We start from the raw sequence: 13,736 nt of genomic DNA on the forward strand, positions 1-13,736 counted from the left end.
CAAGACACATAATTGTCAGATTCACCAAAGTTGAAATGAAAGAAAAAATGTTAAGGGCAGCCAGAGAGAAAGGTCGGGTTACCCACAAAGAGAAGCCCACCAGACTAACAGCGGATCTCTTGGCAGAAATTCTACAAGTCAGAAGAGAGTGGGGGCCAATATTCAACATTCTTAAAGAAAAGAATTTTCAACCCAGAATTTCATATCCAGCCAAACTAAGCTTCATAAGTGAAGGAGAAATAAAATCCTTTACAGATAAGCAAATGCTGAGAGATTTTGTCACCACCAGGCCTGTCTTACAAGAGCTCCTGAAGGAAGCACTAAACATGGAAAGGAACAACCAGTACCAGCCACTGCAAAAACATGCCAAATTGTAAAGACCATCGATGCTAGGAAGAAACTGCATCAACTAATGAGCAAAATAACCAGCTAACATCATAATGACAGCACCAAATGCACACATAACAATATTAACCTTAAATGTAAATAGGCTAAAAGACACAGATTGGCAAACTGGATAAAGAGTCAAGACCCATCAGTGTGCTGTATTCAGGAGACCCATCTCACGTGCAGAGACACACATAGGCTCAAAATAAAGGGATGGAGGAAGATCTACCAAGCAAATGGAAAACAAAAAAAGCAGGGGTTGCAATCCTAGTCTCTGATAAAACAGACTTTAAATCAACAGAGATCAGAAGAGACAAAGAAGGCCATTACATAATGGTAAAGAGATCAATTCAACAAGAAGAGCTAACCATCCTAAATACATATGCACCCAGCACAGGAGCACCCAGATTCATAAAGGAAGTACTAAAGACCTATAAAGAGACTTAGACTCCCATGCAATAATAATGGGAGACTTTAACACCCCACTGTCAACATTAGACAGATCCACAAGACGGAAAGTTAACAAGGATATCCAGGAATTGAACTCAGCTCTGCACCAAGTGGACCTAATAGACATCTACAGAACTCTCCACCCCAAATCAACAGAATATACATTCTTCTCAGCACCGCATTGCATTTATTCCAAAATTGACCACATAGTTGGAAGTAAAGCGCTCCGCAGCAAATGTAAAAGAACAGAAATTATAACAAACTGTCTCTCAGACCACAGTGCAATCAAACTGGAACTCAGGATTAAGAAACTCACTCAAAACCGCACAACCACATGGAAACTGAACAACCTGCTCCTGAATGACTACTGGGTACATAACGAAATGAAGGCAGAAATAAAGATGTTCTTTGAAACCAAGGAGAACAAAGACACAATATACCAGAATCTCTGGGACACATTTAAAGCAGTGTGTAGAGGGAAATTTATGCACTAAATGCCCACAAAAGAAAGCAGGAAAGATCTAAAATTGACTCCCTAACATCACAATTAAAAGAACTAGAGAAGCAAGAGCAAACACATTCAAAAGCTAGCAGAAGGCAAGAACTAACTAAGATCAGAGCAGAACTGAAGGAGATAGAGACAAAAAACCCTTAAAAAAATCAATGAATCCAGGAGCTGGTTTTTTGAAAAGATCAACAAAATTGAAAGACCACTAGCAACACTAATAAAGAAGAAAAGAGAGAAAAATCAAATAGACACAATAAAAAATGACAAAGGGGATATCACTACCAATCCCACAGAGATACAAACTACCATCAGAGAATACTGTAAACACCTCTATGCAAATAAACTAGAAAATCTAGAAGAAATGGATACATTTCTGGACATATACACCCTCCCAAGACTAAACCAGGAAGAAATTGAATCCCTGAATATACCAATAACAGGCTCTGAAATTGAGGCAATAATTAATAGCCTACCAACCAAAAAAGTCCAGGACCAGATGGATTCACAGCCGAATTCTACCAGAGGTACAAAGAGGAGCTGGTACCATTCCTTCTGAAACTATTCCAATCAATAGAAAAAGAGGGAATTCTCCCTAACTCATTTTATTGGGCCAGCATCATCCTGATACCAAAGCCTGGCAGAGACACACAAAAAAAGAATTTTAGACCAATATCCCTGATGAACATCGATGCAAAAATATTCAATAAAAAACTGGCAAACCAGATCCAGCAGCACATCAAAAACTTATCCACCACGATCAAGTTGGCTTCATCCCTGGGATGCAAGACTGGTTGAACGTACGCAAATCAATAAACGTAATCCAGCATATAAACAGAACCAAAGACAAAAAACCACATGATTATCTCAATAGATGCAGAAAAGGCCTTTGACAAAATTCAACAGCCCTTTATGTTAAAAACTGTCAATAAATTAGGTATTGATTGGATGTATCTCAAGATAATAAGAGCTATTTATGACAAACCCACAGCCAATATCATACTGAATGGGCAAAAACTAGAAGCATCCCCTTTGAAAACTGGCATGAGACAAGGATGCCCTCTCTCACCACTCCTATTCAACATAGTGTTGGAAGTTCTGGCCAGTGCAATCAGGCAGGAGAAATAAATAAAGGGTATTCAATTAGGAAAAGAGGAAGCCAAATTGTCCCTGTTTGCAGACGACATGATTGTGTATTTAGAAAACCCCATCGTCTCAGCCCCAAATATCCTTAAGCTGATAAACAGCTTCAGCAAAGTCTCAGGATACAAAATCAATGTGCAAAAATCACAAGCATTCCTATACACCAATAACAGACACACAGAGAGCCAAATCATGAGTGAACTCCCATTCACAGTTACTTCAAAGAGAATAAAATACCTAGGAATCCAACTTACAAGGGACGTGAAGGACCTCTTCAAAGAGAACTACAAACCACTGCTCAATGAAATAAAAGAGGACACAAACAAATGGAAGAACATTCCATGCTCATGGATAGGAAGAATCAATGTCATGAAAATGGCCATACTGCCCAAGGTAATTTATAGATTCAATGCCATCTCCATCAAGCTACCAAAGACTTTCTTCACAGAATTGGAAAAAACTACTTTAAAGTTCATATGGAACCAAAATAGCACCTGCATTGCCAGGACAATCCTAAGTCAAAAGAACAAAGCTGGAGGCATCACGCTACCTGACTTCAGACTATACTACAAGGCTACAGTAACCAAAACAGCATGGTACTGGTACCAAAACAGAGATATAGACCAATGGAACAGAACAGAGCCCTCAGAAATAATACCACACATCTACAACCATCTGATCTTTGACAAACCTGACAAAAACAAGAAATGGGGAAAGGATTCCCTATTTAATAAGTGGTGCTGGGAAAACTGGCTAGCCATACGTAAAAAGCTGAAACTGGATCCCTTCCTTACACCTTACACAAAAATTAATTCAAGATGGAATAAAGACTTGAATGCTAGACTAAACCCATAAAAACCCTAGAAGAAAACCTAGGCAATACCATTCAGGACATAGGCATGGGCAAGGACTTCATGTCTAAAACACCAAAAGCAATGGCAACAAAAACCAAAATTGAGAAATGGGATCTAATTAAACTAAAGAGCTTCTGCACAGCAAAAGAAACTACTATCAGAGTGAACAGGCAACCTACAGAATGGGAGAAAATTTTTGCAATCTACCCATCTGACAAAGGGCTAATATCCAGAATCTACAAAGAACTTAAACACATTTATAAGAAAAAAATCAAACAACCCTATCAAAAAGTGGGCAAAGGATATGAACAACCACTTCTCAAAAGAAGACATTTATGCAGCCAACAGACACATGAAAACATGCTCATCACCACTGGCCATCAGAGAAATGCAAATCAAAACCACAATGAGATACCATCTCACACCGGGTAGAATGGTGATCATTAAAAAGTCAGGAAACAACAGGTGCTGGAGAGGATGTGGAGAAATAGGAACACTTTTACACTGTTGGTGGGACTATAAACTAGTTCAACCATTGTGGAAGACAGTGTGGCGATTCCTCAAGGATCTAGAACTAGAAATACCATTTGACCCAGCCATCTCCACTGGATATATACCCAAAGGATTATAAATCATGCTGCTATAAACACAAAGGCACACATATGTTTATTGCGGCACTATTCACGATAGCAAAGACTTGGAACCAACCCAAATGTCCATCAATGATAGACTGGATTAAGAAAATATGGCACATATACACCATGGAATACTAGGCAGCCATAAAAAAGGATGAGTTTATGTCCTTTGTAGGTACATGGATGAAGCTGGAAACCATCATTCTGAGCAAACTATTGCAAGGACAGAAAACCAAATACTGCATGTTCTCACTCATAGGTGGGATTTGAACAATGAGAACACCTGGACACAGGGTGGGGAATATCACACACCGGGGCCTCTTGTGGCATGGGGGAAAGGGGGAGGGATAGCATTAGGAGATATACCTAATGTAAATGACGAGTTAATGGGTGCAGCACACCAACATGGCACATGTATACATCTGTAACAAACCTGCACGTTGTGCACATGTACCCTATAACTTATAATAATAATAAATATAGTATAATAATAATAAAAAACAAACAAAAAGAAATTGTCCCAGAGTAAGCCCAGATGTTGGACTTATTAGACAAAGACATTAAAACAGTTATCAAAAATATGTTCAAAGAAATAAAAGCACTACACCTAAAAAATTAATCGAAGGTATGAAAGTGATTCCACACCAAACAGACAAAAAATGTCATTTGGAAATTATAATGAACAATATAGAAAATTTTGTTATATATATTCAATAATAAATCTGTCTGTCTGTCTATCTATCTATCTATCTATCTATCTATCTATCTATCTATCTATCTATGTTGGACCAGCAATTCTACTTCCAACAAAAATGTGTACACATACTCAACCAAAGACATACAATGTGACTTCATTTATATAAAGTCCAAAACAGGAGAAACCAGTGATATTAAAAATCAGAGTTTTAGTTACTTTTGGGGTGGAGTGTGAGATTAGTGACTAGTAAGGGTGCAAACATAGTTTCTGGGATACTGGCAGTGTTTTCTTCACTTGGTTGGTGGTTACATGGGTGTAATCATTCTGTGATAGTTCATAAAATGCTGTAATGTATATACTTTTCTGCTTGCTGTACTTCAGTAAAGAGTTAGTCAGGACAACAACAAAACCCTTCTGTTTCTAGTATCTCAGGAATTGGAAAATTACAGTCCATGGGCCAAATCTGGTCACCTGCTATTTTTGGAAATAAAATGCTAATGCGACCCAGCCAGTCATTCATTTACATATTGACTATGGCAGCTTGCACACCACTACAATGCAGAGTGGATTTCATGGCCTGCAAAGCCTACAATATCTACTACCCAGCCCTTTACAGGAAAAGTTTGTCGACCAGTGCTCTAGCCAGGCTTTGTTCCCATTCTTCAAATTGGCTCTTTCAAGCCTTCGTTCTCAAACTCAAATGCCAATCTGACTTTTTTTTTCTCTCAGCAATTTTGAAGTAGGACATGGAAACTGACTGGGTTAGGTGTTGTAGAGAGCAAAGCTGGGAGGTCACATAGAATGGAGGGCTGAGGCTGCTAAGCATCAATAAACACGATAGGATGTGTGCAGAGTGCAGAGCGTCTCATGTACAGAAAGGAGGGTGAGTCAAGCCTGCAGGGCACAGGGAGGAGACCAAGAGCTCTGCAAAAATGCTGGAAAATTGGAGCAGGGCATCCTCCCTCTGCTTTCCAGGACCTGGGAGGCTCAGTCCTCTATTCCTGCAGCTAGGGTCATGAACTTTCCCCAGCATAAACCCCAAACCCTTATCTTTGTAATTCTTTGAGTGGCACACCTTGTTACTGATGATCGCTAAGAGGAACATGGTGTTCTTCAGGCCAGGGAGAGGGCCTGATGCATAGTACGTGAGGAAGGCAGTGCTCTCTAACCAACAGTAAACAAACAAAAATCAAAATACGGATGCTTTGGTTGCCAAGAAGAAATGAAAAATTAACATTAAGATTCAGAATTTTTTTTCATATCAAGACCTTCAATAAAAGCCAATTTCAGCCAGGCATGGTGGTGTGCACCTGTAGTCCAGCTACTCAGGAGGCTGAGGCAGGAGGTTCGCTTGAACCCAGGAGTCTGAGTCCAGCCTGGGCAACAGAGTAAGACCCCTTTTCTAAAATAATGAAAAATCTAACAATAAAATTTTGAATAATTTCAGAATTACTTAATCTGATTAGCCTAATGTGTATATTGAGAGTAGTAAAGGTAGGTTTTGTTTTGTTTTCCAATCAGGAATCTCCTCCCCTCTCCCTCTCCCCTGTATATACCTAGGAGTCTGAGAAGGTATTTTAGTGCTACCATGCGAGGAAGGAGAAAGAATGAGTAAATGGTTCGTAAAACCAAAGAAATCCTGAAGGTTCAGGCCATTCTGCCCAGTGGGCCCTGTGGGACTTCGTGGGGCTTGTGGTTTAGGCTTCAGAGCCTTGGGGCTTCTGGGGTTTCTGTCTATATTATTCCTGCCTGGATGACATACTGAGGTCTTCACCACTGGAGAAGGGAGGGCTGGTGGGCCGGAGGGGAGACCCTGTAGAGGAGTGCGGCGTCTTTCTCTGCTGTCTGTCTCAGCCTGCCATGTTAGGAAACCAGGAGGAAGCCCTATCTGGAATGAAACAGGCGCCTAGAATGAAGAGGGTAAGGACAACAAGGTTTAAGACTGTGACACCTGTTGCTTAAAGAGACACATTTAGGTGTGTAGCCTGTAGATCCCAAGTGTCCATTTTGTAAAAGTTAGTTGTTGTTATTGTTTCACTTTGTCATTGTTGTTTGTGTGTTTTGAGACAGTCTCACTCTCTTGCCCAGGCTGGAGTGCAGTGGTGCAATCACAGATCCCCGCAGCCTCAGCCACCCTGGCTAGAGCACTCCTCCCACCTCAGCCTCCCGAGTAGGCAGGGCCACAGGTGTGCACTACCATGTCTGGCTAAGTTTTCTTTTAATTTTTTGTAGAGACAGGGTTTCCCTATGTTACCTAGGTTGGTCTTGAACTCCTGGGCTCAAGCAATCCTCACACTTCAGCCTCCTAAAGTGTTGGAATTACAGGCGTGAGCCACACGCCCAGCCTGTTGTTATTGCTTTGAAGGAGTTCAGGAAACGCCACCCCCATGGCACTTGGGAGTGCTGATCCCTGTGAGCTGAGGGCACTTGGGGATCAGCGGATGCAGGCAGAGGTTTCCTCTGAGCTCCCCTTACCTGCCTGAAGACGGACTCTCCAAAAGGAACTCAGGTGTCATGAATCCTCTCCCCATTAATCTCATCAATCTGGGAAGATTAACACAGATCACAGGAGAGGACACTGGAGGTGACATCAGCCCAGATGACTATCACCCGTTCTGGCGGGCGGCCCTCAGAGACACTTCATCCACGGAACAGCACAACGTTTACTCACCAGACATTCCCTCCTCAGGCTCTCCCATCACTTGTGTTCTCAGCTCCCCTGGAAGCCCCAGGAACTTTGATGTAGCCTTCCACGGACTCCTGCCACTTCATCAGTAGCTGGGGCCCTGGTACCAGCACAAACTGCTTGCATCCAACTGACTTCACCAGACATGTGGGCGTCTTTGGTAAGACTGCTCTCAGGTTCTGAATCTCCCAGGTTTGGGCTGAGATTCAGATTTTATTTAAGTAAACGAATTTCATGCTCAATGGGGGTGATATTGAAGCTACCATTTAGGGCTTTAAGGGAGGAGTTTCGTGTGTTATTTCGCTAAAGATTCTGCTATTGGCAGGTTTGTGGTTTCACTTTTCTATTAGGTTTTCATTTATCTTACTTGCTTAAGTTTGTAACCTTTTCTCTCATTTGACATTTGGTTAAAGAGAAAGCAGTTTTCTTTTTAAAAGGAGAAAGTGAATGTTTGCGGCTTAAGCTAAATTTGTGGCTTTAAACCAGCCAGGCTTTGGATCTTGGTTAACATTGAGATTTAAAGCTTCTTCTTGAGTGACCAAAAATTTGTAAAAGGCTTGGAATGAGGAAGTGATAAACTGAAGACAAAACGCATTCTTCCTCCCAGCTGAAAGGCACCTTAGGCAACAGAGGTCACACAAGGGTGTGGAAGCTCACAACAAACCCCAGAGAAGAACTCACAGGGAGAGCTGCTTAACCCCCAGGGCACACAAAACGCAAGGGGCTGGTCACCCAGTGCCTTGAAGCCCCAGAAATGTCTGGGTTTCTCTGAGGTAGGTACAGGGAAGAAGCTACTTATAGGTGACACCTCCAGGAATAATCCCTACTAAGCAGCATACTGGACCCCAAACACTTTTCCCTTTGAGCCTTTGGGCATTTTAAAAGAGAATCCAAATTATGAGCAATTATCCGTCTATAACCAAGCCCTCATTAAGCAACGATGCACCTTTGGAAACTCCAGCGGGGTTTATGTACAAGACTTATGGCGCCACCTCCTGTCAATAGTTGGAGAAATGGTCTTATTTGACCTAAGGAGATCCTAAATTACGGTGATCAAAGAGGAGTATCTTTGAAATGCCTAGATTAGTTTATTCATGTGCACAATTTTTAAAAGCTAGCCATAGAATCAAATAAAATAATTAAAGTTACTTCCAATGGCACCCAGAAGCATCCAAAAGAGGTTTTGACAGAATTCTTCCCTTAGAGGAAGAAAATGAAAAGCGCTCTAAAGCCATTACTGAATTTTAAAAAACACTGACATGGCGTCTTCTCTCCCTGCTGCCCTGTCTCTCTAAGCCTCCTCATCAGAACTACCCAGCCCGGATTGGCCTTCTCCTCCTCCTCCCGCCCCTTGTCCTGCTCCCACTGGTTTGGCTCCATTTCATCCAGCATCTGGTAGAGGGGAACCTGCTTTGTTTATCAATCATGGACAAACTTACAAGCATAGTTAAAAGAATTCCTTGATCTTCACCAGGTTCCTACTGCTTTTGCTAGGAAATTTGAATTACATATCCAAGCTTATGACCCTAGCTGTTCTGACTTCTAGCAACAAATTCACACGTTAACAGCAAAAATTAAAGCTAAAGGCTGGCTAGACAAAGCTCATTGGAGAAATCTCTTAGGCATCTTCACCAATGTTCAGAAGAGGACCGTAGACAGGCCTGCAGAACAGCAAAGGCTTTGCATCGGGCCATCCCCTCAGTTTTTCAGAGTAGTCAACTGGAACAAAATACAATATCAACAGAATTCAGATGAGTCGGTAATATACTTTGAGGGCTGTGAAAAAAGTTTTAAAGAATATTTAGTTTTATCTGAAGAAAGTTGTGCTAATCATCGAAATGATACGCAACTCTGGTTTTATAAATGGGTCAGATGAATTAGCACTAACAGTGAAAAGACAAAGCCTGAGTAGGGCCACTTCCGATACTCACGATTTGGTCAGTCTCATTGACCGGCTCTCTGATACCTTAACTGAAGAAGAAAGAGAGAGGGAAGCCAGACAAAAGGCCGAGGCTAATACAATTATGACTTTACAACTAAAACAACTCTTCACACAATTTTGGCCTTCACAATATCCCTAGAAACTCCCTAAAGGACCTAACCTTCCACTTTGCAGTTATTGCAAAAACCTGATTACTTTAAAAAGAATGGCCAAAAATGAAAAAGGAAAGAGTGTCAACCAGTGGAGGCAGAAAAGAAAACAGGGGTGCTCCAAGGAACTTCAAGGGGCCTTTCATTTCCTCCTTACTAACACTGGGAGAAATAGAAATTATTATAAATGGAGAACTAACACAAGCACTTATTGACACTGGAACCACATTATCTGGAATTAATCCCGTGTTGTTACAAGGTCCCATTCCTTGCAGTAAACAAACAGTTCAAATGGTGGGCATCACAAGACTCCTCTATTGGCATACAGACCTCAGCCTGTAACCTTTCAACCGCATTCCTTACAAGGAATTCATTCCCTCCTCTTTGTTCCATCAGACCCCATCCATTCAATAGGAAGAAACTCCTTAGGATTATATGATACCCACATTTCTTTCTCCCAAAGGAAGGAAATACATTTGAAATTAGATTATAAAACTCAACTACGAGACACAACAGATATTTTAATAAATTTTTCAAAATCTAATCCAATTGCAATCTATATTGCCATGAAAGACAATGAATTATTGCTTAATGAAGAATTATAAAATGTACTAAAGACAGTACCTGATCCATTTGGCAAAGGTCCTCCCTTGATACAGAAACTATCATCTCAGCTACTCCAATAAATATTCAAATATACCCATGGAAACATCTTCAAAATATAAGACAATACCCCTTGAGAACTAAAGCTCTAGGAGGGATAAAGCTCATAATGTCAGATTATATAGAAAGATGACTGATCATTCCTTGTACAAGCCATTGTAATACCCCAATCCTCCTGATAAGAAAACCAAGTAGTAGAGAATGGAGGTTTGTAAACAACATGGCAATCCCATGGCACCCTGTACTGCACAAGCCTACGTGACTCACAGCCATTCCATCTAATGTGGAATTCCTTATAGCCATAGACTTTTGTATTGCATTCTTTAGCATTCTTGTAGACAAAAATAGCCAATTTCTCTTTGCTTTCACTTGGGAAGACAGACAATACACTGGGTCACACATGCCCCCAAGGATATATTGAAAGCCTGACTTACTTTTCAAAAATATTAAAAATAGGCCTCTCGGATGTTAATTTCCTGGAAATGCATGCCTTAATCCAGTAAATAGATGACTTCCGTCTTGGAGAGCAAACAGGCTTCCGTGAATGATGGGCTACCTTTATTACAAAAGGCAGCCCTAAGAAAACAAAGTCTCTAAAGAGAAACTTCAATTTTGTCAAAAACAAGTGAAATACTTAGGCCACCTAATATCCAAGGAAGGATGTTTTATTAATTCAGACAGACTAGAAAGGATCTCAGCTTTTTACAACCAATAACAAAGAGACAGTTGAGTGGGTTTTTAGGACTGGCAGGATATTGTGGAAATTGGATTCCAAATTTTTATTTAAAAGCCCAATCCTTATATGCCCTCTTTTTTTTTGTTTTTGAGACAGAGTCTCAGTCGGCTAATTTTTGTATTTTTACTTGAGACGGGGTTTCACCATGTTGGCCAGGCTGGTCTTAAACTCCTGACCTTCAGTGATCCACCCATCTCGGCCTCCCAACGTGCTGGGATTACAGGCATGAGCCACTGCGCCTGGCTTCTTTATATGCCCTCTTAATAGAGACCTTTTAACCCTCTAGGCTGGATAAAAGAAAATCAACTAACATTAGAAATGATTAAAAATGACCTTGCCAATGCCTCTTCTTTGGGGCATGTAAATTATAACCGCACATTTTCATTGTTTGTACATGAAAATGATGGAAATGCTTTAGATGATCTGACTCAGAAACATGAAGGCCAAAATAGACCTGTAGGGCATTACAACCAACAACTAGGCCCAGTAGCAAGAGGATTGCCTCTTTGCATGGGATATATAACAGCAATCACTTTGTTCATTAAGGCAACCCAAGGAACTGTGTTGGGAACTCCCCTTACTATTTTTTTGAGATGGAGTCTCACTCTGTCGCCCAGGCTGGAGTACAGTGGAGCTATTGTGGCTCACTGCAACCTCCGCCTCCTGGGTTCACGCCATTCTCCTGCCTCAGCCTCCCGAGTAGCTGGGACTACAGGCATCTGCCACCACGCCTGGCTACATTTTTTGTACTTTTAGTCTACTAAAAGTACAGGATTTCACCATGTTAGCCAGGATGGTCTCGATCTCCTGATCTCGTGATCTGCCCGCCTTGGCCTCCCAAAGTGCTGGGATTAGAGGCATGAGCCACTGCACTCGGCCTCCCCTTACTATTTTAATCCCTCATTCTGTGGAAGCATCACTAAACTCACACTACACTGGACATTATTCAATTAGTAGATGAGCTTCACATGAGTTTTACTTCTTTCAGCTTCTCCTATCACCATCTCCAGGTGTAACCTAAATCCCAACACTCTTCCGCCTTCATTTTCAAACTCACACCACACTGGACATTATTCAATTAGTAGATGAGCTTCACATGAGTTTTACCTCTTTCGGCTTCTCCTATCACCATCTCCAGGTGTAACCTAAATCCCAACACTCTTCCGCCTTCATTTTCAAACTCACACCACACTGGACGTTATTCAATTAGTAGACGAGTTTCACATGAGTTTTACCTCTTTCAGCTTCTCCTATCACCATCTCTAGGTGTAACCTAAATCCCGACACTCTTCCGCCTTCATTTTCAGATGAAACACCGCATGGCCACATAGCCCCGTGACTGGCTTCTCTCTCCTCGGACTGACTTGCAGGAGACTCCACTGATTAATGCTGATGTTGTTTGAGTTACAGGCAGCTCTTATTTAAAGGATGGATCGGGGACTTACCGAGCAGGTTACGCAATAATAGTATCTTCAACTGAAGAAATAGTAAGGCTTACCTTCCAGAAGCCGCCTCACGTCAACAAGCAGAATCCAATTGATCGGCGTTTGTCAAGCGGCAAAAGGAATAATTGTTGATAATACTCATTCCTAATGTTCAATAGACAGGCTTTCAAAATAGCTCATGATTTTGGAATGCTATGGAAACAGGGAAGATTTTTCACCTCTTCTGGTCAATCCATAAAAAATGGACACCTCATTTCACAATTGTTAGAAGCCATATTATTACCAAAGTCGCTGGCCATAATTAAAATTCCAGGCCATTCCAAATCAAACACTCCAGAAAGCCAAGGAAATCAGCTAGCTTATAAGGTCATAAAAAGAGTTACTCTAAATGTATCTAAACAGGAAAAATGATCTTTAGTAATTTTAAAAGAAACACCTGCATTTGTATAAAATTAGCTCAATCTGGGCTCCAAAACCAGAACATAAAAGTTGGAAAGCAAAGGGGGGAACATACTCCCCCAAAGATGAGGTATGATGTGGACCAAACAACATGCCTCTACTCCCTGCTGAATTTTGTTATCTTTTTTTTTTTTTTTTTTTTTTTTTTTTTTTGAGACGGAGTCTCGCTCTATCACCCAGGCTGGAGTGCAGTGGCGCAATCTCGGCTCACTGCAAGCTCCGCCTCCCGGGTTCCCGCCATTCTCCTGCCTCAGCCTCCTGAGTAGCTGGGACTACAGGCGCCCGCCACTGCACCCGGCTAATTTTTTGTATTTTTAGTAGAGACAGGGTTTCACTGTGTTAGCCAGATGGTCTCGATTTCCTGACCTTGTGATCTGCCTGCCTCGGCCTCCCAAAGTGCTGGGATTACAGGCGTGAGCCACCTCTCCCAGCCTGTTATCATTTTTAACCTATGCACATGACATAACTCCCCAGAGCCTGGCAGAGTGATTGCTTGAGGGAAACACTATTTTGGAAACCTTTTCTGACTGTAACGCACAGGATGTACAGTGGTTACATTTGCCCCCAGAATAATCCAGAGAGGCCTCTGTCAAAGTATGGCAATTTCATTCCATCCAGTTGCCACCCTCACAAATGTACAAATATGTTTTGGTAATGATTTGCATGTTTTCTCTTTGGGTGCAGGTGTTTCTGTGTAGAAGAGCAATGGCCTTAGGGTGAGTACAATTCTCTTAGAAAACATTGTTGCAGCCTGGGGAGTTCCTCTGCAGCTTTGTAATGACAGAGGCACTGGGCTCACTGGACAAATCATCCAACCAGTAGGTTAAATTTGGCCCATTCGCCAGCATTTCCATTGTGTTGACCACCCCCAGTCATCTGGATTAGTGGACCACACCAACAGAATAATCAAAGCTCCACTGGCAAAAATTAACAGAGGTCTTTCAGATTCCTTGGCTATAAGCTCTTCCACTGTTTCTGCTTAGTC

This window comes from Macaca thibetana, chromosome 3 (assembly GCF_024542745.1).
Source record: "Macaca thibetana thibetana isolate TM-01 chromosome 3, ASM2454274v1, whole genome shotgun sequence".
In the NCBI taxonomy this organism is placed as follows: Eukaryota; Metazoa; Chordata; class Mammalia; order Primates; family Cercopithecidae; genus Macaca; species Macaca thibetana.